This window comes from Onychomys torridus, chromosome 2 (genome assembly GCF_903995425.1).
Source record: "Onychomys torridus chromosome 2, mOncTor1.1, whole genome shotgun sequence".
NCBI classification, from domain to species: Eukaryota; Metazoa; Chordata; class Mammalia; order Rodentia; family Cricetidae; genus Onychomys; species Onychomys torridus.
In genome coordinates, this window is record NC_050444.1 from 106,342,065 (window position 1) to 106,364,607 (window position 22,543).

General features: G+C 42.3%; 1 long non-coding RNA gene across 1 annotated transcript; it reads right to left on the bottom strand.

Annotated features, from left to right (window-relative positions):
• Positions 1 to 95: 95 nt before the first annotated feature.
• On the bottom strand, positions 96 to 22,527 carry LOC118577089. The gene is made up of 4 exons (XR_004944162.1): positions 22,469 to 22,527; positions 17,582 to 17,723; positions 5,936 to 6,029; positions 96 to 563 (listed from the first exon to the last, which is right to left on the bottom strand). It is a non-coding gene; the product is annotated as an uncharacterized LOC118577089 (long non-coding RNA).
• Between the last annotated feature and the right edge of the window lie 16 nt (positions 22,528 to 22,543).

A 22,543-nucleotide genomic window follows, 5' to 3' on the forward strand; every position in this document is an offset into this window, starting at 1 on the left:
ATTCATATGTTCACACAAAATGTTTTGATCAAATACATCTCCATTCCCTCCCCTCCAAGCCCTCCCCCACTACATTTCCCTCCCAACCTCGTGTGTTCTTTTTTTTATTATTTAATACCCACTGAGTCCATTCAATGTTGCCTTTAAATGTAGTTTAAAGAACATATACAAATCACACATTTAAATTCATGCAGTTGAACTTGCCTGATATAACAGTCTGGTGATTGTATTGTTGTAATAACTTCTTAGACTATTTAGGGTTCTAGCACTGAATGTTAGAATCTGAGAACAATGCTTAAGATTCCAAACTCAGAACAATGAATGCAGGCAATAGAAAAGGGTGAAAATCACTGTATAACTTTGCAGTCTTTCTGTCTGAGTCTAGACTTCAGATCAATTCGATGCCTCACCTGAACACAACTGCTTCATGGTTTGTGGTCCAGGCTTCAGGCTGCACATGTGATCTCACACATGGGACTGCAGGCCTCACTCACTCTGCTTCTTGTATCATGGCTTCTCGGGCTCCAATTTACACTGTAGTATGAGAGTGGGGATAGTCTTTCCTAGAGAAGAGCACACCAATTGGTTATCTAATACCTGAAAACATACATGTAAGTGTCATTATACAGACTGATCAGGTTGTACTTACGTATTTAGGAATATATTTGTATATACATATTTCATGTAACAACAATTAATGGAAAAAGAGACCATGAATTTGCAATAAAGCAAGTATGGGAGGATTTAGAAAAAGGAAAGGGAAAGGGGAAATGATAGAATTATTTTCTGATCTCAAAAAATAAGAGAAGTAATAAATGAAAGCAAAAGACAGTTTGTTGGTTACTTGGACTGAATTAGAAAACCTCATTACTTTCCATTAAATCCTGGGGCAGGTATTAAGTACGTCCTTTTTTTTTTTTTTTTCCAGAAAAATCTAATAAGGTTTTAGGTTGTGTAGCTTTGGTAAAATAGATTCAATGAGGAGTGCATGAGTACTGTATGGTGTGAACTTGTCCAAATTTACACACCTAAGACAAGGACATTCCTCTCCAAGCCAAACTGGAAAGGCCACCGGCACGTCTGTTGAGATCTGCACTCCTGCTCCGAGTGAGCAACACTAGCAATAGGCCTTTTGAAGAAGAAATGACAAAGATCTTGCACACAGAAAGTTCTCTGTGTGATTAGTGAATGTACTAATCTGTATCACATAGACATGTCTACACCCAGATGTTAATATCGTGTATCATTTTGGTTAAGCTCTGCTTCCCAGCTGTTCATCAACAGTTTATAAGTTATTGTGAAAGTACATTTTACCTTGGTGCTGATGTGATTAACATTGAATTCAGCAGCCTTTGAGGAAAGCACATTCTTCATGATGTGGGCAAACTTCAGGAAGTCAACAGAAGTGCTTAAAAGACTGGCTGGCACCCACCAAAAAGAACAAGTTCTATCTCCAGACTCTTTAGACTTAAGTCTGCAGCATCAGCTCTTTCGTTGGCCTCTGAAAGGCTGGCCTGGGATGGGTGGGATGGTTCAGTGGATAAAGGCACTTGCTGTGCAAGGATGCCAACCTAAATTCAATCCCCAGAACCCATGTGAATGCAGAAGGAGAGAACCAATTCTACAGAGTTACCCTCTGATCTTGTGCCCTTCACATAAGTGCTAGGGCATGTGAATGTATACATACACACCCAAATAATTAATAATATAATTCATAATAATTTAGAATAAATTAATTAGATACAAATCAATGAAATTCTGGCCTGCTCTGAAAATTTTAGACAACTCCCACAACCAAAACTAGATATATGCACATATATTTACACACACAAATACCATGTGCTTGCATATGTATAGGTCCTATTGATTCTGATACACATTGTGCATGTGTCTGTGTGTGTGTGTGTGTGTGTGTGTGTGTGTGCATCCTATTGATTCTCTTTTTCTTGAAAATCCTAATATTGGTAGCATAACTCTCCCACTAAAAACCAACCAGTGTTGTTACAGAATGCCATATCCCCCTGGGAATCAACCAGTGTTCCAACCAAAGGCCATAGACTAAATACAGAATTAGTTCATCCCCTTCTCATCACTAACTTCCTGTCCTCATTCCCTTGACTAAAGAAATGGGTGTGTGATGCTTCATCCTGGTCTGCATCCTTCCACAGTCTGATCCAGGCACAGCTGCTTCTGCTCTGCCTCTGGTAATTCCCAGAGGCCCTTACCACAGCTCAGGATGGAAGTCCTTGGGTATGTCTATACATCAGTCCAGTTTAAAATAATACCTCTCCCCTATAAAGTCACAAATTACCACAAATGAGAAGTTACCCTTACTATTAAGAGCAAATTTTAGATACAAATCTCACTCTACATGAAATATTTTACTGACTTTTAATAAATGTTGTGTTGTACCAGCCCCTTCCTTATTAAATACGTGAATTCCCTTTAATCATTCCCCAGACATGTCTATATCTGAATTTTAGTTCTTCATTATCAGTTCCAGTGGAGCCATCTGTTGATATTTAAAGGATTTGCCAAGAGAAAGAGAAGGGATTGTATGAGCGTGAATTGAATGACCAAGATTGGAAAAAGCACAGGGACAAATAGCCAAACTAATGGAAACACATGAATTATGAACCAAAAGCTGTGGAGCCCCCAACTGGATCAGGCCCTCTGGATAAGTGAGAGAATTGAATAGCTTGAACTGTTTGGGAGGCATCCAGGCAGTGGGACTGGGACCTGTCCTTAGTGCATGAGCTGGCTGTTTGGAACCTAGGGCTTATGCAGGGACACTTTGCTCAGCCTGGAAGGAGGGGTCTGGACCTGCCTGTACTGAATCTACCAGGTTGGGCTGAATCCCAGGGGAATCTTTGCCCTGGAGGAGATGGGAATGGGGGGGGGGGCCTGGGGGGAGGCAGAGGCGGGAGGGGAGAGGGCAGGGGAACTCATGGCTGATATGTAAAATTAAAACACAAATATCCATATAAAAAATAAAATTTGAAATAAAATTTTTTAAAAAAGGATTTGCCAAACTAGAATGAGACTTCTTAAAGGGCTCACATCCATCTAAAAGTAATAAAACACACTTGGCTGAAACATGGATCACTCCTCAACAACAATATCAGAGACTGCAATTTCCAAAGAATAGAATCTATTGTCTAAGAAAATTTAGCAGTAAAATGTAATGACCCTCAGTTGCCCTTACATATAAACAGTCGTAACTTATCATGAAGCTTTCGTTAAAGGATTAAAACAATTTATTATATCTTCCTTCAATTTATCCTCCAGACAAAACTATACATCAGAAGACTATAAATTCTATTGGCTAAAGAGCATCCATTTTCTGCATGCCCTGTGGAATAAAAGCAGAGCTCCTTAGAGACATGTAGAAAGATCAGAGATGCCAGCATGTGTAGGACTCAAGGTAACAGACGGCTGAATGAGATGGGGATAACCTGGGACCAGAAGGACATTGAGTGCCATCCATGGAAACTGTGCTAGATTACAGAATGAAAGCATATACAGCCTAACTTCCCTAGAAATCCTAAAAATTCAAGGTTTTTTACTTAAAAGATTCCACATTTCAAATGTTGACATTTCTTTTCTGAATGGGGGGTGTTGCACTCAGGTGGGTGTGCGTATTTGCATGTGTGTGAGCACGTTTGTGTGCTGGTGTATATTCACCTTTGTACAGACATGTAGAAGTTGATGACATCTTTTTCTGTCATTCTCCACCTTATATACTGAAGCAGGGTCTCTCAGTTGAACTCAGAGCTCACTAACCATCTCTTCTAGCTGGCCAGTTTCACCCCAGGGATCTGCTGCCTCTGTCTGGGAAGGACAGGTGGCTACCCCATCTGCTCAGCTTTTACACAGGCTCTGGTAATCAGAACTCCTGTCCTCAAACCTGCCTGGCACGGGCTTTATCCACCGAGTCATCTCCCCAGCCCAACATTATTTTTAAAACAAAAAATGCTGGATGAGCCAAAGAAAACTTGTCTATTTTAAAAAATGCTGCCCAGGGCCCTCCCATAGCCCTGCACTCTGACCTCTGTCCACTTGCCCGACTTTATTTCTCACCACCCTCTACATACAAAATCCATGCTCAAATCACACTCCAATAATGGCAACTCTAACATGCTGCTTCGCACTTGGGTGTCTCCAGTTTATGTCCTCTAGCCTGGCTTCAGTCCGTGTGTAAAAGCCCCTCTTTGCCCCTTTCTTGTCTGTGAACATGTAGAAAGTCTCTCTCACCCCTAGCTGGGCTAACATCCTTGCACTCCTCAGCTGCAATCTCTAGAGCTCTGGAGTTCAACTATAGATGATAGTTTGCTCTTACTCAACTGACACATGCTAAAAGCCACAAAGCCTCCCCAAAGTAGGAAGAGTGCTTTGTCATTCTCCGTATTCATCTCTCTCTCTCTCTCTCTCTCTCTCTCTCTCTCTCTCTCTCTCTCTCTCTCCAGTTTGTTTGCTTGTTTGTTTGTTTTTTGGGTGTTTTTTTCTTTTCAAGACAGGGTTTTTTGTGTAACCCTGGCTGTCCTGGAACTCACTCTGTAGACCAGGCTGGCCTTGAACTCAGAGATCTACCTGCCTCTACCTCCCAAGCACTGGGATTAAAGGCGTGCGCCACCACCGCCCAGCCATATTCACAACTCTCTATCAACCGAATCCAAAGCTCACTCCCTAGAACCCAGCCATTCTTCAACATTGCTAGTCCTTTCCTTGTGTGTCTTTCCCTTGGTAATCCAATATAAGCCTCCGCAACAGTCTTTCCAGGAGTGATTTTACAAAATAGAGTTCAAAGGCTAACCCCAGTTAGCCTTCCTGAATCCACACTCACTGACTCAGACCCAGTGAAAACAAGCCTGAGAGGCCTGACCTGACCCTCTGATAATCCCACTGGGCAGTTTCTTTTGGTGCAAATAGCAGTTTAACCAAATCCGCCCTCCTGTTTTTTCTAGTGCTTTGTCGTTGCAGTGAGATCCAAGTTGGGCTTCCCACGAGAAATCCACAGCAAAGGCTGGGAGGTTTGGTTTTTTGTTGCTGTTTTGTCATTCATAAAAATGCACCAGAATGCCTTTTATTCCCATTCAAGCAGGTATTCCTTATTTACATTCCTTATTACAAGGAATAGTGGATCTAAAGAGAAGCTCAGTGCAGGTCTGGCCTTTGCTCCTGCACCCAGACAGAAGTTTCGCTGGCATGTTTGAAGTTTCAGGTCAAGGGCGGTCACTCCCAGAAACCAGTGTGCCTGCATTTTCCTTTACACTACAAGGGCTCGGACTTTGAGACGCTGTTCCTTGTTTTATCTGATTACAAATATCCAACTAAAGTCGTCAAATGTTTAGAAAAGGTGAAGGCCTGAGAATGCATGAGGTCCTCTGTTGACACTTGAATAATTTAGTGGGGGACCACAGGGAAGTCAGTCCATACCATTAATCACCAATGCGAGAGCATTGTGTCCACGTGCATTGTCGTTCTCTGGCTAACATCTGTGGACTAGCCAGTCACAGTCTGATAAAGGAATATTCTAAGCATTTACTGTTGAACATACACGGCTCCCATCAATCACACCTTTTGTAAGGATTAGACTTGACTTCTGATATCTTAGTTGTCACTTGCTTCCAAATGAATCATGTGGTTGACATTCCACCTCCCTTTGTCTTGCACTTGCAACATAAAAGGTTTAATCTTCTGTTTCACGTCGATTTTACCTCTCTAGTTTATTAAATAAAGTTTCATTCCCTAGACATGTTATATTTCTCCCTCAAAATCTGTTTTTATGTTCCTGCCTCGGGAGCAGTGCTGCCACCTGCTGATCATTGGGATGTAACGCCTTATGAACTTCGGTCAGGCTCGGTAAAGAACCATGGGACTGGAGCTTTTTTCTACAACTAACTGAATGAAGGACATAACAACAAAATACACTTACCGCTGTAGAACTGGCTTTAGGTTAAGCACTTTCCACATGCGTTCTGTCTTCCTTTCTCTTTCACGCAGGAAGCCAATATTACTGAAGAGCGGGACTTTGTTGAAAGCCCATTGAGAAGTGGAGGGAAAAAAGAAAAAAAAAAAGCACACTTTACTGCCCCCTGCTGTTCAGGCTCCTTAGCATGTCACACTGTTTTTGACTTACATGACATAATTGCATCTGTCTGGGGTACAGTGTGATGTGTCAGTGAGCCAGTACAGGGATGAGGATAATATCATTGCTATCGGCAGGTCTACCCTCCAACACTTGCCGTTTCCTTGTTAAGGACACGTAAAATCCTCTCTAGAAACTATTCTGAATTATTTCATTCATTATCCTATTGTGTTGTAGACCATCAGAAGCCATTTCTCCTAACCAACTGCACCAAAATAATCAATGGGTGCTTTTATTTTTTCATTTGCTCAATTATTCATTCGGTGAGTGAATATAAATCATGCTGAGTCTATGAACCATTCAAGATTACTGAATTTCTAAATTGTGATCAATGTGGGAAAAAGAGGAAGAATTTCAAGTCAGGATTACATGGAGATAAGATTCAAGAGTTCCTGGAGTGACCCATTCAGTGGCTGAAGCAACATCTGGAGACAGGGAAAGAGGGCAGGAAGAAACAAGATGGAGAGAAGAAAGGAAGGACATTGTTGTGGATGGTTGATTGATAAATAAAACACTGATTGGCCAGTAGCCAGGCAGGAAGTATAGGCGGGACTAGCAGAGAGGAGAATAGAGGGAACAGGAAGGCGGAGAGGAGGAGACGCCAGCCTGCCATCCAGGAAGCATCATGTAAAGACAACAGGTAAAGCCATGGAACATGTGGTGACATATAGATTAACAGAAATGGGCTGAGTATAGAGTAAGAGCTAGACAATGGTAGGCCTGAGCGAATGGCCAAGCAGTTTAAATAATATAAGCATCTGTGTGTTTATTTTATAAGTGGGCTACAAGACCCAGAGAGAATAACTTCAGCTACAGGACATGACCTGGAAGAGGAGGGGAAGGGAGAGGGAAGCTCAGGACTGACGAAGTGAGAGAGGAAGGATGGGCGGGGAAGACGTGATGTAGCCAGTCCTGAAGAGGACTGCTTGATGCTTCCTCTTAAGTTAAGTGCATTAAATGCACGAAACTCTCAAAATAAGGGCTAGACGGGGTAATAAGAGCAAGATCTGCCTAACATTTTAGCTTAGTCAGATGGTCTAGAATAAACTCTTGCATCTGGTCAAGATGTCTGGTAAGGCCTGGGAAACTTTTAGCAGCATCCCTTATTTCTGTTTTTAATGTGTTGCCTAGAGACCAAGTTACTACTCAGTTTGTGGTTTGGTGGGAAGAGGATGCTGTTAACTTTTCAGTTAAAGACACTTGATTATTTTCATAATCACTGGTCCCATGTGGGAAAAAGTGTACATACTACGAGTATGTACAAAGTAATTTCAACTTTAACATTAAATATGTAACAAAAGCCAGAGAACATCCATCATAACTGCAAAATACTTTCAATAAAATGTAGGATATAAAAAACTTTCAATAATATATAATTTCTTTCTTTTTTTTTGGTTTTTCGAGACAGGGTTTCTCTGTGTAGCTTTGCGCCTTTCCTGGGACTCACTTGGTAGCCCAGGCTGGCCCCGAACTCACAGAGATCCACTTGGCTCTGCCTCCCAAGTGCTGGGATTAAAGGCGTGTGCCACCACTGCCCAGCAATAATATATAATTTCAATAATATATATTATATACTTTCAATTATACACACACACATATACATATATACACACAGTGTTCACCAGAAAAGGACATCAGATCTCATTACAGATGGCTGTGAGCTACCATGTGGTCATTGGAAACTGAACTCAGGTCCTCTGGAAGAGCAGCTAGTGCTCTTAACCTCTGAGCCATCTCTCCAGCCTGTGTTATATATTTTACAAAAACCAAAACCAAAAAAAAAAAAAAAAAACAGAGAAAAAACAAAATTACTAGACTAAATTCAGTCAAGAACAGGTAATTTATACTGATATACCAGTACTGATATATAGATAGATAGATAGATAGATATCAGTATATGTGTGTGTGTGTGTGTGTGTGTGTGTATCATAAAATATACTGAAAACCATCAGACATTGGTGAAAGAAATTGAAGATGACACATGTAAACAAAAGTTTTTGTGTGTTCTTGGATTGAAAGAATTAACATCACAGGTATGTCCATTCTACTAAAAATACTCTACTAATTCAGTGACATCCATATCAAAATCCCAATGACATTATCCACAGAAAAAGATAACCTACAACTTTATATGAAAGTAAATACAAGACCTCCAAGAAGCCAAAACCAGTCTTAAATGAAAAGAAATAAAACTGGGACATCACAGTACTAAGTATAGTTTGTATAAATGTTATCACTACACACACACACACACACACACACACACACACACACACACACACACACACACACACACACACACACAGAGTGAGAGAGAGAGAGAGAGAGAGAGAGAGAGAGAGAGAGAGAGAGAGATTGAAATCCATAACTACATCAACAAAAAATTATTCTCTTCTATTTTTCCCAGTGCTTCATAAGGGCTATTTTGGTGTGTGTGGATATGGTATATATACATGTGTGTATGGGTGTTCACATTTGTGTGGTTATATGTTGGGAGGTTATATGTGTGTTCATGACAGCATGCACATATGGAAGCCAGAGGCTGGGTGTTTTTCTTGATCTCTCTTCAAGTGACATTTGGAAGCAGGGTCTCTCACTTGAGCCCAGAGCACTGATTCAGCTAGCTAGATTACTTTGGGGAGCCGATCTCTTTGAGTGTAGGTAGTCACCACATTGGCTCAGGTCATATGTGGGCTCTGGAAATGTGAACTCTGGTCCTCAGGCTTGCATGGCCAGAAATTAGAAGACTGTAGGTTCTACACCATTGTTGCCTGTTTCTAAATTGGTACCATGCTGTCTTTGTCTATGGCTTTGTACTCTATTTTAAACTCGGGTATGATAATGCCTTCAGCATTTTTCTTTCTGCTTAGGATTACTTTGGCTATTCTGGGTCTTCTGATTTATGATTTTTTTCAATTTCTCCAAAGAAAAGTTAGTGGAGTTTTGAAAGGACTTTATTGAATTTGTATACCAATTGAGTAATGCATCTATTTTTACAGTACAGTCTATTAATCCATGAGCATAGCAGGTCTCAGTTTCTTGTTTTGGCGTGTTAAAGTTTTCATCATAGGGATCTTTTGCTCTCTTGATTAGGCTTATTCTTAGATATTTTATTTTTAAGCAGTCATGAACAGAATTTTTTCCTGTTTTTTTCTCACCCAGTTCATTACTGTATATAGATGAACTGTTGACTTCTGTGTATCAATTTATATCTTAAACCTTGGCCTGAAAGTATTTATCAAATCTGAGAGCTTTCTAGTACAGTCTTTAATGTTTATTAAGTATGGGCTCATCTTATATGCAAATAGACACACATTGCTTTCTTCCTTTCCTTCTCTTTCTTGTCTTATTGCTACAGGTAAAACTTTGAGCATTATATGTTTTGCTGCCTGGGGGACCAGCCTCCAGCAAGTCTCAAAGGGAGTCCACAGAGTCTGTGTGTACTAAGACTTTTTTATCTGAGGAGGTAAAAGGAAAAGAAACACACACTCTCTTGCTGGTTTCCTACAGACCTTTTCTTTATTCTTCTTTTGCACTCTCTGTTCTTTATTTTCCTGATGATTTCCTTCTGTCATTCTTGATGTTTTCCTTCTATCTTTATTTGTTTGTTTGTTTGTTTGTTTGTTTGTTTGTTTTGGTGTCTGTCCTGGCTCTCGCTCTGTAGACCAGGCTGGCCTTGAACTCACAGAGATCCGCCTGCCTCTGCCTCCCAAGTACTGAGATTAAAGGTGTGCACCACCACTGCCTGGCTCAAATTGTTTTTCTTAATCATTAACATAAACCACAGTCTTTGTGGCTCCCCAATAGAAACTCATGTGTTCTAGTTTGTGTGACACTTCCTTGTTTTATTTTTTATCATCAAAACTCTATTTAAACTAACATGATTATTATCAATTAGACAGTACAGCTTAGGAAGAAATCATCTTCATAATCCACAGATAAAAGTGCCTAGTAGAATAGGATGTTTCCATGAGATAAACACACTACATTATAGGCAGTGGGGATCTCCCCACACCCATTCACACCATGCCAGATACCAGAGAAAGATGGCAGCAGCAAACATGTGAAGACACAGCAGAAGCAAATAACATCCTGGAGTCTGTGGCCTTGGGGCCTTGCCTGAGATTCACCCATCAGGGATTCACCTCCTGGTGGGCTGACACTCTGAAGTCAACTGCCATCTGCTGCTCCCCTGACTTGGCCACTGGCAATATAGAATAACAGTGGAAAATGACCTCCCTTCCCTTATTGATTTTAGAGGAAATGCTCTCACTTGTTCACCATTTAGTCTAATGTAACTTGTATGCAGACTCTACTGTGTTGAGTTATGTTTCTTCTGTTCCTAGTTTCTTCCATGCTTTTGTGGGGAAGGTATTTTGAACTCTGTCAAAGGTCTTTTGAGCCACTCTTGAAATAATCAGGTGATTTCTGTCCCATAAGCCTGTTTATGCCATGCATTACATGTACTGAAGAGATCTGCTTCCAGCAGCCAAGGGCTACTTTTTCATGTGTCCTTCACCAGTGGAGCCTAAGCCTCCGGCCAGATGCATCTCAGTTTGTCAGTTTAGTCTCCTGCTCTCCTCAGCTGCCTTCCAAGGCAGACTAAATTCAAGTTCCTTGTCTCACAGTTCTTCAAATTCATACCCCTAGGGAAGCTTAGATTTACACAATAGATTCTTTCCTAAGGTGGTACCCAGCTCCCAGTGGTCTGAGTCTTACAAACTAAAAATGGGATTTGGGTTCACTGCAGACTATCTGCTAGAGGAATCATTGTCTTACCAACAACACAATTGGCTTTGAAGCTGGTGAGGGCTGTGTCTTGAAGGTAGGAGTTGTAGTCTCTTTTTGCTAGGGCTCTCTGCCTTAGTTTTTGGAGAAGGCTTCTGATCCCCCTCCCAGAATGTGGAGAACAGTGTGGCTGGAATTGTGTTGCATTTGACTTCTTTTCCATGATTCTATGGTCTTTTTCTCTGTACTTTTTCAAGTATCCAATCAATACCAGGCAATTTTCTCTTTCTCTCACTGACAGTCTATTTTTTTAAATTCTGGTTTAATTCTGGTTTTCTTCTTTATAAGGGTGTATAAAATGATGACATGATCACTCCATTGTATGGTTATGGGAAGGTTTTTCTTATAGATATGAGAGAGAGAGAGAGAGAGAGAGAGAGAGAGAGAGAGAATAGTCAAGAGGCCTCTGGAGGAGTCCAGAGCAGAGAGAGAAAGAAGTAGACTGAACATGACCAGCAGATTGTACCTGGCCAGGGCTCTCTGTGAGGGGAGAATAGCAGGGCTATAAGGAGAATGAGTAGCTATGGGGAGGGAAGCCCATGAGCTAGAGGGAGTTCAGGGTAGGGGAGGAGGTGAGAAGGGCTAGGATGCCAGCATGGACTTTGAAATTTGTAACAGATACTCATGATACTGAGGGAGCCTGAAGGCCAGCATGCATTTTGATATGCTAATAGGCACAACAGGTAAGCCATATGTCCCTTCTGCCAGAGGTAATAAATGATTCCTTTTGGTAGATGGGAAATGGCTTCACAAGTTCCTGAGGAATGCTGGCTTTTATCTAACCACCAGAAATCCTCCTATAGTCCAAGGTGAGGTCAGTTCTGGATATTTTATCTGCCTTTTGGAGTTTGGGGAATTAGGAGTTGTCTTTGGACCTGACAAATAGAGAGGTACCTTCTAACCCTCCAACTTACCCAAAATTCTATTGTTTGTAAGTTTTGGAGGGTAGGAGAGGTTGTTTGGGTGTGTTTTTTTGTTTTTTTGTTTCGAGATATTTTTTGTTTGTTTTTTGTTTTGTTGTGTCCCCCCTTTTTATTTATTTATTTATTTTTCTATTATCAGCTTAATACAGTATAAATTCTTTTTTTTGTTTTTTGTTTTTTGTTTTTTTTTCAAGACAGGGTTTCTCTGCGTAGCTTTGCACTTTTCCTGGAACTCACTTTGTAGCCCAGGCTGGCCTCGAACTCACAGAGATCTGCCTGTCTCTGCCTCCCAAGTGCTGGGATTAAAGGCATGCGCCACCACCTCCTGGCACAGTATAAATTCTTATCCTAATAGTGAAATGTTTGATTGAGGCTTACCCAGTAATTGAATAAAACCAAAACTTATAAGTCACAGTCATCCTAGGTTTCCCCCTGCAATATAGCCTCCCTGGTTCTGATTGTTCTTTGCTTTATATCTAGAATCTACTTATGAGTGAGTACATACCATGTTTGTTCTTTGGGGTTTGGGTTACTTCACTCAGGATGATATTTTCTAGTTCCATCCATTTGCCTGCAAATTTCATGATGTCACTGTTTTTCTCTGCTGAGTAGTACTCCATTGTGTATATGTACCACATTTTCTTAATGTATTCTTCAGTTGAGGGACATCTAGGTTGTTTCCAGGTTCTGGCTATTACAAATAGTGCTGCTATGAACATAGTTGAGCATGTATCTTTGTGGTATGATTGAGCATTCCTTGGGTATATGCCCAAGAATGGTATGGCTGGATCTTGAGGTAGATTGATGCTCAATTTTCTGAGAAACCGCCATACTGATTTCCACAGTAGTTGTACAAGTTTGCATTCCCACCAACAGTGGAGGAGTGTTCCCATTGCTCCGCATCCTCTCCAACATTGACTGTCATTAGTGTTTTTGATCTTAGCCATTCTGACAGGTATAAGGTGGGTATCTCAGAGCCATTTTGATTTGCATTTCTCTGATGATTAAGGATGTTGAGCATTTCTTTAAATGTCTTTCAGCTATTTGTGATTCTTCTTTTGAGAATTCTCTGTTTAGCTCTTTAGCTCATTTTTAAATTGGATTGTTCAGTACTTTGATGTCTAGTTTCTTGAGTTCTTTATATACTTTGGAGAACAGTCCTCTGTCAGATGTGGTGTTGGTGAAGGTCTTTTCCCATTCTGTAGGCTGTCTTTTTATCTTATTGACCGTGTCTTTTGCCCTACAAACGCTTCTCAGTTTCAAGAGGTCCCATTTATTAATTGTTGTGCTCAGTGTCTGTGCTCCTGGTGTTATATGTAGGAAGTGATCTCATGCCAATCCTTATAAGGAGTTTCTTTGTGCAGTGGACATTGGTTTACCATAGAAACTCACAACAGGTCCACAGACACCGGATGAGTGTCAGCAGAGTGTTGAGCCACTAATGGGACATCTATACTACATCCTCTCCCCAAGGCCCAGGAACCATCACAGAAGAAGGAAAGGAAGGATTGTAACAGCCAGAGGTCAGCAAGGACCCGAGCGAAGCAATGTCTTCTGGACATGACAGGAACACTGCAGTCATGAACTCACAGCAGCTGTGACTGTCTGCTCAAGACCTGCACAAAATCAAGCCAGACAACGTTCTAGCATGGATTAGGGAAGGTTTTATGAGCTCCCACTGCTACCTGAGGATCTATGGAGAGCTAATAGCTCCTGGAGGAAACAGGGTCAGTTTTCCTTAAAGGTGTGGTTTCTGGTAGGTTGACTACACCAGTGGATGGCCTCACAACCAGGATTATATGGGCAGCATAAATTGGAGTTGATAGCTAACTAACAAAGAGAGGGCTTGAAGTTTTGGGGTGGGGAGGTGGAAGTGAGCCTGGGAGGAGTTAGGGGGAGAAGGAAATATGATCAAAACACATTGTATGAAATCAGCAAAGAATTAATAAAAATATTTTGGAGATATTTAGATTTTTAGGTATGTTCATTTATTACTATTGGGAACAAACCAGAGCTGTCCCAAACTAGACTGATGGTCACCCCATGATTATCCTAGCATAGAGATTCACTTGTAATTTGAACAGAATTTCCTCAGTCAACTCTTCTTGATCACTCTCTGGTTGTATGGAGATCTGAGGCCAGGACACAGGACCTGAGGACTACAGGAGTGATTCCATCCATGTCACACATGGATGTATAGGGTCTTTCTAGGGTTTAACCAACTGGAGAGCTCTGTTTCACGTACTTCGCAGTGACTTTGTCACTTATCTTAACTTCAAGACCAATGTTCTCTTTCCCTCTCTTGGCCTGATTTGAATACGAATACTTCACCATCATCACCATCTTGGATTCTTCTTTTTTTTTTAAAGATTTATTTATTATGTATACAATGTTCTGCCTGCATATATGGCTGCAGGCCAGAAGAAGGCACCAGATGTCATTACACATGGTTGTAAGCCACCATGTGGTTGCTGGGTATTGAACTCAGGACCTTTGGAAGAGCAGTCAGTACTCTTAACCGCTGAGCCATCTCTCCAGCCCACCATCTTGGATTCTTAATGTTTCCATCTAACCATACCTGTAAAGTCATTTTAATGTTATCTCATTGGCATTAGCATTTAGGTTATCCTGTATTTGTTGTTTTTCTGGCTCCAGACATTTTTGTTAATCCTAAGAATTAAAGCTCTTGTCCACAGAGAATAGAACTGGACGAAGATGTAAGAACCTTCTGACTTCCTGAACTCTCCAGCCAAGCTCTCCCAGTGCCTGCAAAAATCCCCTGTGCTCTCTGCCCCCTCCCCCATGCAGCCATGTCTCTAAATGTCTCCAGGGTCCACCGTGCATCCAGGCTTCCAAGATATTACCCATATCCCTCAGGTTTACCATGTCTCCCACGGCCCCCATCTTTGCAGGATCCCCACTGCCCCCCAACACTCAGATGGCAGTGGCAGGGACACAATCAGTACAACAAGGACCAGCTCAAGTAAGAATTGAAGAAGTGCAAGTACCCACCTATGCTTTCTCCTGCCACTAGCTTTGGTGACGTATTGTGTCCCTCAATATACTGTGAACCCTAATAAAGCTTACCTGAGGATCAGAAGAAAAAGCCAGCCACTATATTAGACATATTAGTCAGGCCAGGGTAGCATATGTCTTTTATCCTAGCATTCAGGAGGCAGAGATCCATCTGTGAGTTCAAGGCCACACACTGGGGAACAGAGCTAGGCATGGTGACACATGCCTTTAATCCCAGCACTAACCATAGAGGTCGGGAGGCCTGTACAGACAGACAGGAAGTGATGTAGTTGGGCAGAGAGAGGAAGTGAGATGGCAGAACAGAAAGGCATATAGGCGTGGGTATACAGGAAGTAGGTCTCTTTGGCTGAGGATCTCCAAGTGGTAAGAACGTGGCTGGCTTCTTTCTGCTTTTCTGATCTCTCAGATTTTACCCCAATATCTGGCTCTGGGTTTTTTATTAATAAGACCATTTAGCAATTCATCTTACAACTAGCAGTTAGGATTAGCAAGAACAAGCGCCAGGTCCAGGGCTGGTCCAAGAATGCTAAACACAGTCTCTCCAACATCTAGAACTGTCTGCCTGGGTTGGTCATCATGCGAGGTGAGGAAAACAGTATCAGTCACCCTTGCTGCCCTCAATGCACAGGGAGGCTTGCTTGTCGCTCCTGTGCAAGCCCTGCTACATGCAGATCCCTGCATGGCCTGGCAAGCCAGCTTCAGCTTCTCCCACTCAGCCCCTCCCTCAGGTATCTTCCCAGCTTGGGAACCCACCTTCCTCAGCTTTGATCAGGCCTGGAGGAATCCAGGTGTGGTGTCCAGGAGGCATGCTGGCTAGCCATGCCTCAGAGGCTGTATCTGCCACTCCTTATCATCAGGGAAGAGCTGCAGGCCCAGGTTAGCCTACAGCTACACAGACCTAACCCTAACTGCCACTCCAGATGCTGCCCTAGCTCTCACCAAAGCTATGGCTATAACTGGTGTCCCAGCCTTCTAAGAATCTCCGGATTCAGCAGCAGCCCCAGACCTGCTCTGAGCTCAAGGCTTTTGAGCCCTGGTCTTCTGAAGTATATTGTTGACAATGCTTGGCTGCATCTAGAATGGCTGTTTGCTAACAGAATTTGAGCTTTTTCACTAAATTTTCAGTAAGACCCTGATTCAACACATGTACTGTAAAAAGGCCCAGTAAAAATGGTGACCTGAAATCCTAGCACTTAGGAGATGGAGGCAGGAAGATCAGGAGTTCCAGACCATCTCCATCTATATAGTAACGAAGGCCAGCCTGTACTACCTTAGACTCCGTCTTAAAATGCCAAAAGTTAATTTTAAAAATAGTAAAATGCAATAGAACAATCAGTCACATGGAGTTAGTAATCTGCAAGGACACACCCACCCATGTCATCAGAATTGTTATTTTGGCCCAGATAACTATGAGGCTGTGAGCTATTTCAGTTGGCACAACAGTTTTGACACCTCCAGAGGTGGAGGCTACATGCCAGGTGATGCATCCTGCACCTACACACTGGGCACACGCTAAGGTTTATAATTCAGCAGCAAAGCTGATGTAGTTGACTGAGCAAACACATCTCGCTTATTTGATGAACACAGCCTCCCAAGTATTTGATAGTCGTGGGATGGTTTGAGAACGTCAAACATGGAATGTAACTTAGTCATGTTTAAAGAAGTATCTACTGCAGCTTCTCCCCTGCAAGAGACTGTGGGACACTGAAAGACTACTGCTTCAGACTTGAGTTGACAGTATCTCATGACACCACCCCAGCACCTTGTGGGCTAGCAGCTGGAAGCTGTGGAGGCATTTATAAAATATTAAAACAAAATTATATAAGTCAGGGCTGGGGGAACACCTCGGTGGTAAGAGCACTTGATATGCAAGAATGAGGAAGGACCCAGATTTGAATCCCCAACACACAGTTTGTACATGTATGTATGTACTTGTAATTCTCGCATTAACGGGTGGAGACAGGTAGATCCTGGGAGCTTGATGGCTGTCCATGCCAGCCTAGTCAAAACTGTCAGCTTTCAATTCAGTGAAAGACCCTGAATCAGGCAAAAAGGCAGAAAATGATAGAGGATAACACCTAACAGCCTCCTCTGGTCTTTGCATGTATGTGCACAGGCATACTGGCATAGTCACATGCATGCTACACACACACACACACACACACACACACACACACACACACACACACCCCGCATCAAAAGGATAAGTCACTGGATATCTGAATAGTTTCTTAAGTAGAACTTTTGGCTGGGTGTGGTGGCACACTCCTTTAATCCCAGTACACAGGAGGCAGAGTCAAGTGGATCTCTATGAGTTAGAGGTCAGACTGCTCTACATAATGTCTTCCAAGACAGCAGAGCTACACATAATAGAGACTCTTTCTCAATAGAAAGGGGGGAAAGGCATTGTTATTAGATGGCTTAGGTACTTGTTTAGAATTATCTTCATAAAAGTAAGTTTATAGGTTAATGGGGGGAAATGCAACATGAACCAAAACAAAGTGGAACAGACATTAATTACTTTCCTAGATTTGTCCTTGGGATTTCTTGTCTCATAATATTCCCTATCATAACCCAAAAGGGAAACCACTTGCTATTTAAATTTTTGTCTTTCTTTTATTACCAACTTGCTAAGAAAAAAAATTATCCAAAAACTTGAAAATAGGGTAAAGCTGTTAGCACCAACCTTTTCATATCACCATACTGCAGCATGAGCCAACACGCCTTCCTATGGGCTATCTCATCCACATTCTCTGAGTAGCAGGAACTGCTCCATCTGCTTTCTGCAGATCTTCAAGGTGACCAATGGCTTACTTCATCTTGAGTGGCTGGGAGAAATCAGAAGGAAAAAAGCATTTTGACATGTGTGAAACTTAAGTGTTAGTGTCCATACATGTACCCACAAGAGATCTCGGCCATGGTCCTTCCTTCAGCTACCGCCTGCGCCTTTGAGTTCCACAGGCTGCTCAGTTTTTGCCCTTAAAACAAGTAAGGTTTGCCAATCCCTTCCCCAAGGGATAAAACTTGTTTGATTGTCTCTTATTGGTAGTTCAGCAATTATGGTTTGCTATGGGATGTTCTGTATGTCAAATGTGTTGATCTGATTGGTTAAAATAAATAAAGTGCTGATTGGCCAGTAGCCAGGCAGGAAGGATAGGGTAGGCGGGACAAGGAGGAGGAGAATTCTGGAAAATGAAGGCTGGGGCAGAGAGATACAGCCAGCCGCAGCCATGACAAGAAAGAGATAAGGTAATGGTAAGCCACGAGCCACGTGGCAAAGTATAGATTAATAGAAATGGGCTAAATATAAGAGTAAGTGCTAGACAATGGTAGGCCTGAGCTAATGGCCAAGCAGTTTAAATAATATAAATGTCTGTGTGTTTATTTTACAAGTGGGTTGTTGGACTAACCGGGCTTGGTGGGGGCTGGAGAGAAGCTCTCCAACTACAATGGTTGTTGGGTGTTACTTTGCAATTGTTGACGTCACAGGCTAGTGAAATAGCTCAGTGAGCAAGGGAGTGTGACGTGAAAGCCTAGTGAGTGGAGTTCAATCCATGGAACCCCACACGAGTAGGAGAGAGACGCCCTCTTCAAATTGCTCCCTGATACACACACACACACAGACACACAGACACACACACAAATAATAACAAATAATCAATAAAAATTGGCGTCCTGCCTTTCCTTAGCAACAGAAAGGAGAGGATTCCACAGGATATAGATTTAATGCCTTGTAAAAAATATAAAGCCAATTTTGTATTTCACTCTTTATTTTAGCATTTTTCCTGCTCATTTTTCAGCATATTATATTTCCTTCATTCTGCTGATTCTTTTATTACTCAAACATATTTCTTACAAGGCTGGAGTGGATTTGTTAGAATATTATGGTTTGGTTTCTCTCCTTTTTCTTTTTTTCTTCCTTCCTTTTTTTTTTTTTTGGCCTGAAATTCACTATGTAAACCAAGCTGGCCTTAAACTCAAAGATCTGCCTGCCACTGCATCCCAAATGCTAGGATTAAAGGCATGTACCACCATACCTGGCTCAGAATATTGTTTCTAACTTCTAAAAATCCAGTTTGACATGGTCTTCTAGAACAGATTATTTGACCTAACAAGATAGCTCAGTGGACAGTATGCAGAACTGATAACCAGGTTTGGATCCCAGTTCCCACAGGGGTCAAGAAAACAATAACTCATAACTCCTGCGAGTTGCCCTCTGACCTCCACACGCACAGCCAGAACTTGCAAGCACCCATAATCACAAATGCACCTTTTTAAAAATAAAATAAATTGTTTTGTTTGGAAAAATCCTATGGTTGCCATTGTAATGCCAACACCACTGTTGTCCCTTTTTGGTTATGCACAATGAAGGAAGCTGCGAGTCCCCTCGGTGGGTAGACTGACTTTTCTTGAACCACACACAGCGAACAAATAACACTTGACAACTTGTAAGGGGGTGCCTCTTTTCTTAGAACAGTACAGAAAATGGTTTCAGTTTTTTCTAGAAGTACAAATATCTTCCCTGAAATGTAAGCTCTGTCACTGAGAAACCTGAGCAGGCTAGGAACGAGTCCATCGTCTTCACAGACATGCCCTGTTTAATGCCCTGTTTAATAAATGCTCAAGTGTGTCCTGCTCACGACAAAGGGAAAGCCTGAAGGGCAGTCTAGTCCACCTCAAGCTTCTCCTCTGTCTAGGAGTCTTTAACATTTATAGGATCCAGCTTGTCTACATAGAGCCTAGACCTGCTGCACAAATTTGTTAAGATCCCTGCTTGTCTATGGGCCATAAAGCTCACTGCATCTTGCATGCTCTGCAGTGAGTCCACACTGAGTGGCAGGCTTTCAGTGGCCCAATAGATCCACCAGCAGGGATGGAAAATTACTTTCATCCATCAGCTATTCTCAGGCTCCCTACTTTTTTTTCTATTTCTGAAGTAAGTTGATTTAGTGTGTGTGTGTGTGTGTGTGTGTGTGTACATGCCTTCAAGCATGCATGAGGTCAGAGAACAGTCTGTAGGATTTGATTCTCTCCTCCCACCCTTGGGTTCTGATATCAAACTCAGGCCATCAGGCTTGGCAGCAAGCTCCTTTACCCACCGAGCCATCTCACCACCCCATCCTGACCCAAACTTTCGTATTCCTTTTTCCACTATGTTTTAGTTTTTAGATTCTGAGACAGTGTCCCACTATGCTCAGTTGGCCACTATGTGGCCTCAAACTTACAATCCTCCTGCCTCTGAATGCTAGAATCACAGACCAGCACCACCACACCCAGCTTCCACTGTATCTTATAGATAACCTAAAGTAGGATGATTGTAACAGGAAAAAAAAAGCTTTATATTTTGAGAAAACTTAGCCCCAGAGCAAACAATGATAAAAAGGGAGTCTATACAGGTTCCAGGAGCATCCATGCTCACAGAAGATGGAGATACTGTGAATGGAATTGCACTGGTGTTGCCTTAATGACACAAACACCAGCTCTCACCTCAAAGGGAGTAGGAAAATTTATTTTGGATCCAAGCATGAGTGGCCATGGCAGGGAACCAGATTTAGTTTAATCCACATATCATGTTCCAGGACAGTGACAGTTTTGCTAAGTTTTCATAGGCGCAGAACAAAGAAAATCATAAAGGAAGACACTGGATGCATTTGTGAAAACATCACATAGATGAGCTGCAAAGCACGGAAGTCTGCATATGCTAGCTGATGACTCTTAGCTTTGGGGATTGGTGGGACTAGCTTTGTACATTCCAAAAAGATGGACCCCATAGGCACAGGAAGTTAAGGCACACACAGAGTTAGGCAACAAATACTACTTCAGTGCATCAAGACAGCCCAAAATAGTTTGGCTCTGAGCCTGAAACTTTCCCAAAGTTTCGATTAGTCAATCGGCCTTGTAGAATGTTATGTAGGCGGAAATGGGAACTTCATTGAACACCGGTGAAAGGAAAGAGACAGTATTTCCTTCCTTGACTCCCATCCCAACCACAGAGTAGTCTGTAGTATTTCTGTCCCTCAGGCACCACCCTTTTTTAAAAATTTATTTATTTATTTATTCATTCATTTATTTATTTATTTTTGGTTTTCCCGAGACAGGGTTTCTCTGTATTGCTTTGGAGCCTTTCCTGGAACTCGCTCTGTAGCCCAGGCTGGCCTTGAGCTAACAAAGATCCGCCTGCCTCTGCCTCCGGAGTGCTGGGATTAAAGGTGTGCACCACCACTGTCCTTTGGTGGCACACACATTTTTTTATGAGCTGAGGATCAAACCCAGGGCCTTGAGCTTGCTAGGCAAGTGCTCTACCACTGAGCTAAATCTCCAACCCAGGCACCACCCTTAAGTAGCTGTCAGATGAATTGCTAAATGGTCTTATTTAAAAACAAACAAAAACAAAAAAACAAACAAACAAAAAAAAAAAAACGGAGCCAGACATTGGGGTTAAAATTGAAAGATCAGGGGAATAGGACAAGCCACAGCCAACCTCACCTTACTGACGCCTCAGCCTCCACAGAGACCTACTTCCTGTACACCCACGCCTGTATGCCTTTCTGTTCTGTCATCTCACTTCCTCTCTCCCCCAGCTACATCACCCAGGGTTGGAGAGATAGTTCAGGGGTTAACAGTACCTACTGCTCTTGCAGAGGTATATTCGGTTTCCACTACCTATGTCAGGTGGCCCAGTCACCTATAACTCTAGCGACAAGCTGGATTCCGCAGACACACACACACACACACACACACACACACACACACACACACTTAAATAATGAAATTAAGCTTTAAAAAAACGACAGCTGCCTCTCAGCACTTTGTTTAAGACAGTTTATTCCATCAAAAGCTATGATGAACTATCCTAGTGGGAAAGGGATGGGGCCTCTGAGCATGAGTGAGTGTCCAGGGAAAAGGTCCCTGAGGATCAGAGTGGGTCCTCATAGTATTGCATCATGGAGACACCAGGTTCTGATTCTGAATCCTGCTGTATTGTATGCTGCCCTGTCATAGGAAGACATATTTTGATTTTCTGTTTGTTCTATTTGGGCTGAGGATTGAAGCTAGGACCTCCTTGGATGCCAGATAAACACTCTAGTACTGGGCTAAATACCAAGTCCTCTTTTTACTTTTTAAGATACGTTCTCAATATAGCTGAGGATGGCCTTGAACTCACTCTGTAGCCAACCCAGACCTTGAATTTGCCATACTACTGCTCCGACCTCATGAGAGACTGGGATTACAAATCTGCACCATTAGGCATTGTAGGGAGTATTTAAAATGCCCCTTCCCTAGTAGTACAATGCTGGGTGTTGGGCAGAGTCGTGTCTCCTTAAAAGCTTCCCGCCAAACAGAAGATGGATAAACCAGTATGTAAATCAGAGCGCAGGGGGCGGGAATCTCAGCTAGCACCGTTCAGCCTCTCGTAGCCCACCCAAAAGCCCGCTGGAATGCGGCGGGGCCTGATTTTACAGCCCAGGCCACCGAGGCAACCAATTCGGTGCAGAGCTGGAAGTATTGCACCACCTCACTAAGTTCTAATGAAAGAAAGTGCCAAGCATGTCCTCGGTGGTTTCATTTCTACCTTGATCAATGGACCCGCCATCACGCGGTAAGATAAGAGAAGCACCGGGAACCCGAAAAGTCCGCAAAAGGGTCG